This window comes from Daktulosphaira vitifoliae, unplaced genomic scaffold, assembly GCF_025091365.1.
Source record: "Daktulosphaira vitifoliae isolate Bord-2020 unplaced genomic scaffold, ASM2509136v1 Scaffold_4, whole genome shotgun sequence".
Taxonomy (NCBI): Eukaryota; Metazoa; Arthropoda; class Insecta; order Hemiptera; family Phylloxeridae; genus Daktulosphaira; species Daktulosphaira vitifoliae.
This window is the reverse complement of record NW_026099575.1, coordinates 37690241-37695433: the sequence shown is the minus strand read 5'-3', so window position 1 is coordinate 37695433 and position 5193 is coordinate 37690241. Positions and strand designations below refer to the sequence as shown.

Sequence of the window (5193 nt, the reverse complement as noted above, 5' to 3'; positions counted from 1 at the left end):
AATATTTATTTATTTTATAATATACAAGACACAACATAATCAAACAGAAAAAAAAACAAATAAATATTGAGTACGCCACAGACGGCAATGAGTACAGAATATAAATACAAAATATCTAAATAATTAAATAAGTACAGCATACATAGAAGTTTAAATTATTAACATACAAAATTAATAATTAAAATACATCGCTACAAATAGATTTTAACTTGGTTAAATGGTCATTAAAGAAATCAAAATTTTTAATTAAATTACAAAAATGTAGTATTCTATTGACCGGTGAATAATAACTATAATTCTGACGATATGAGTTAACATAAAATAAATTATTAGATCGGAGATGAAAATTAGGAACATTAAAAGGAATTAGACTTAAAATTTCTGGACAATCTACATTATTATTAAGGAGATTATAAATCCAAAAAACATCATTGCATTTTCTCCTGTAAGCAAGGGAAGTTAAACCAAGAGAGATTCCTATTTCATCGATCGAGAAATTATAATCCCTAGACTTAAAAGAAATGAAGTGTAAAAAACGTCTTTGTATAGATTCTATATAGTAGATTCTATATGTATAGATTCTATATTGTATAGATTATATTATCCTCAAAAATTGAAAAAAAAAATCCCTTAATCAAATAACAAGTAGCTTAACCAGCTTTATCAATAAAAACAATTAAAATCATTCATTTATAATATTTTTAAAGTATATTGTCGAATTAGATTTGATATTATATAATTTTACGTTGAAATTTATTAATTTTTTTACTCTATTTGTATGTATAATAAAAATTGATCACTTGTAGCTAATTAACCCACCCTTGTGTCAGCGCAGCGTTGACTGCAATGTATTTGAAAATATATTAAAATACCAAAACATAATATGACTATTTTTGGCTTTAGTATTTAAATAGCAAGACGATAAACTTTTTTTTCTCGATAAAATCTTTTAAAATCTGGTAATATTTAAAATATGATTGAATTTAGTTCATAATAATATTAAATAAAAAAAAAAGAAATATAGTTTATAAGATTAGTTTACTTAAATTTTTATAACAAAAAACTTAAAATAAATGCTGAAACAGTCGGGGGTTTTTTAAATGAATAAGTGTAAATTTAAATTACATTTTTAAGCAAGTAACGCACATTAAAAATGTTTTACAATACAGGTTATTTGTTTACTATAGGTTATTTGTTTTTACTGCAGTTTATGCATTTTTATTGCATAAAAAAAGAAGCTAAGTTTTTAAAGTTATCTAATATTTTTTGCATTTTAATTAGTGACTATTCAATAGTAAACAGTAATTATCGAACATTTAAATAAATATTAACAAGCTCAGTGATGTACCATATTCTCATTAGTGATTAATTTTGGGAAAGAGTAGTGTACCGATTACCAGTGGCGGCTCGCCGGGTGAGGCAAGTGAGGCACAATCTCACCTGCAATTTACCTTATAATAATTTATTTATTTCGAGCCTCTATCAATATCAAATATCTTTCAAAATATTATAATTTATTTTTATAATTAACGAAATTAGTAATCTTGAACCATAAAAGATAATAGGACGAAAATAGATAACATAATATTGCGCCTGACTGACGCTGCACAAACACAGCGAGATATAACACGGTAGTCAGTGCCGAAACCAAATGTCTGCGCTCTTCGTTCGTTAATGATTAAAAAATGACAACACGTTCAGCGTTGCCAACATTTAATACTGCGCGGACCGCACAATTTTCTTTAAATTACCGTATAGGACCGTATGGACAAAAAATTTTACATTACTACAGATTGTAGATAAACAGGTTAAGCATCGACGTATATTTCACATGTTACGATTTCGGTCAGATTATGTGACGGGCATACGTTTTAACGCTAGATCGCGACACTATGCTAGAGGCCTACTTATTTTTGTTTTCCCATAAGAACGTATGTTAAAAGTAGTTATTTTTAGATCAATATTCTTTGAATTTAAATCATATAATTCATTAATGTTATACATGTATTTGATGATTCTTTTGATCTGATTTTATTGATAGAATAATTTTTATGAAATTATATATACTTTTTCTTTAATAGCAGAAAAACCAAACCCCATATCTTAAAATAGGTAAATATAGATGATCATATTTGATCAAATATAATAATTATCATTTAAGCTTAAGTGATACCTACTATCCTCTTTGATTTCATGTACTTTAACCTAATCACTCAAAAATTCATTAATATAATGAGGTAAGAGCATTTTTTTAAAAGTAATAAATAAAAAAACTTTTGCATAACTTATATAACAAAATTTCAAAGTAACCTTTACTTTTGGAACTAATTATTAAATCATTTAAACATATATATATAAATGTATAAGAAATGTTAGCATATACATTATACATGCTTATCAAATGATAACATTATAAAATTAAGCTGTAAAATTCCCAAATTCTACATCATTAGAATATGGATTTTCTAATTCAACTGTTTCTTTGGCTTCATCATAACTATACATTTTACTATTCATTAAGTTTAACATAGACTTGGTTGGGGTAAAATTTTCACAACTTACACTTTTTATGTGTTCACTTGATAATAATAATCCATTTAAAGATTCCACTTGAAATCTGTTCCTAATTTTAGTTTTTATCAAGTTAACTTTAGAAAAAATTCGTTCACAATCAACTGATGAATAAGGTAAACTTAAAATCTTTAGAACAAAATTGGCTACATTTCTAAATTTAAACTCGCCATCACATTCTAAATTATATAAATGTATCCAAAACTCATCTACATCCTTAATATTTGTAATGGAACTATTTAAATTAATTATTCTCAGCATTCTCCACTCAGAATCGATCATTTGAAGCTCAGATTAATTATATTGTTGAGCAATTCTTGGGATTTCTTGATTAATCGTATATAAAGAATTAATACACTCATTGCTCAACACAACTTTTGGTTGAAAATAGTAGAGTTTCATTAATGTTGAATTGTTGAAATCATACCTGAAATTTTCAATATTGTGTTTGTAGAAAGTACTTAAAAACTTTACATAAATATACAAAGAACCTTTTCTTTATTTGTTCACAAGAAACAATTAAAAACTGTCTACATTTCTCATAAAACTCATCAAGCATTGTTTTATGCTTCACATAATGTCTTGGCGTCGGCGACGCGGTGTCCGGCATGATCCTCGGGCATCGAAAAGTTAGCAGCGTTGATGGTGATGGTGCGCGGGTGCCGATCGGTTCGTCGTGTTCAGTCGTGCGGCACGTCCGAAGCCGGTGCGCGTACATCATCGACGCTGTCACTTTAAGAACGGGAAGAAAACTCAACGTATCATTTGCGGCGGGCCATCGTCGGTCGTGCAGCACTTGCTGTACTTTGCACCGTGGCGGGGTCGTGTCACAATAAAAATTTGTTTATATAAATATATATATAATATTGATGACAAGCACGCGTGTACGGGTACGAAAACCAAAAATAAAATTATACAGAAATAGTGTTCTGGTGAGCGGCGTGGGGTAAATGCGTTACCACAGTCTATTCTCAAGGCCATAGACGATGGGATACGAGAGAATAAAAACACGTGGCGCGTGGAGAGTTACAAACAAACATACATACAGATGAAACTAATATAAACGTGTTAATAAAAAGTTTCCTAATTTAAATTGTAAGTTTATTTTCTATTAAAAATGTTATGTATAAAAAATAAAATTACCAAATAAAATCTTTTAGCTTCGAGAAGATATTAATTTTACCATGTTGTGTTTTAGCTTCGATGCGAAGCTGAGAAGGTATTGGTTTTACTATGATCTTTTTTTTTTTTGTGTCTGTTATCACTTTTTCTCAGCTCTCACCGAACGGATTTCTTTCAACGATACGTCAAAAAATCACAAATCGTATCTAGTCAAAGACATTACCCTCAAAAATTGAAAAATTTTCCATCATTCCCCGTAAATGGGGCAAACCTACAAAAAAATTACAAATTTAAAAATCGCTTATTTTCGAAATTTTTTTTACTAAAAACTGCCATAACTTTTTTAAAAATGAATATATAAATATAATTTTTTTTTATAGATACTTGATGTTTTTACCTATCATTTGATATATTTTTTTTATAAATTTAACCCTTTACCTGCCCACAGGGGGAGATTTAAAATGACAACTTTTTCACAAAAAATTAACTTTTTCAACTTAACTTCTGAAAATGTTCCGGAAGGTCTGACACTTTTATATATATCTTAAATTAAAGCTTATGTATAATTAAGTAAAATTAAAACTATATTAAAAATATTATTAATTTAAAAAAACTAAAAAATATTAAAAATATTAAACTCAAAAGCCACAAAATGTAATATGCCTTAATATTAAAAAAAAAAAATTCGGACTATATTTTGTTTTCATAGTGAAAACAGTCATCAAAATTAATAAAAAGAATACGATTTTTGTAAAAAAATTCTTTTTCATATTTTTAACTTTATTATGCTATAACTATTTGAAAAATGTATTGTTCAATACAACTTTTTTATGATAAATAATATTTATATACCTCTTTAATTCGACATACTTGCTTTTTAAATCGGACCAGGGGGTCTATTTTTGAATCGTCCGTTCGTCGAACGTATACGTTCGTTGAACGGTCACGTTCCTCGAAATACGTCCAACGAACGGACACGTTCCTCGAACGTTCACGTTCGTCAAAATAAGGTCAACGAACGGACACGTTCCTTGAACGGTAACGTTCGTCAAAATACGGTCAACGAACGGACACGTTCCTCGAACGGATTCTATTGTTCCATTAGGTATACGGCCTTTTAGGTATTGTTCGATGAACATATATGTTTTACGATTGTTTGCAATTTATTGTAATAACATAAATAAATATTTTGAAAATTAAATTCATACAGCTTGATTTTTAATATTTTAATATTTATTTTTAATTAATATAATACTTTTTAATAACAATAATTTATTACTAATACATACATTTATAATTTGCTAATTGAATTTATTTGATGTGAATTTATTCTAAGTAATTCGCTAAAACTATATAAATAATTTAATTACACAAATTCTAACAAAAATGTATTTACAATTGCATACAAGTTAAATTAAAAATGATTAATACACTTTAAAACAACAATACTTAAATTTTCGAAAATAAAGTGTTACATATATTTTATTTTATTTATTCATT

At 27.4% G+C, this 5193-nt stretch overlaps 1 pseudogene; it reads right to left on the bottom strand.

The window, feature by feature from the left end:
* Nucleotides 1-2330: 2330 nt before the first annotated feature.
* LOC126904786 (uncharacterized) lies at nucleotides 2331-3437 on the bottom strand (annotated as a pseudogene).
* Nucleotides 3438-5193: the final 1756 nt, after the last annotated feature.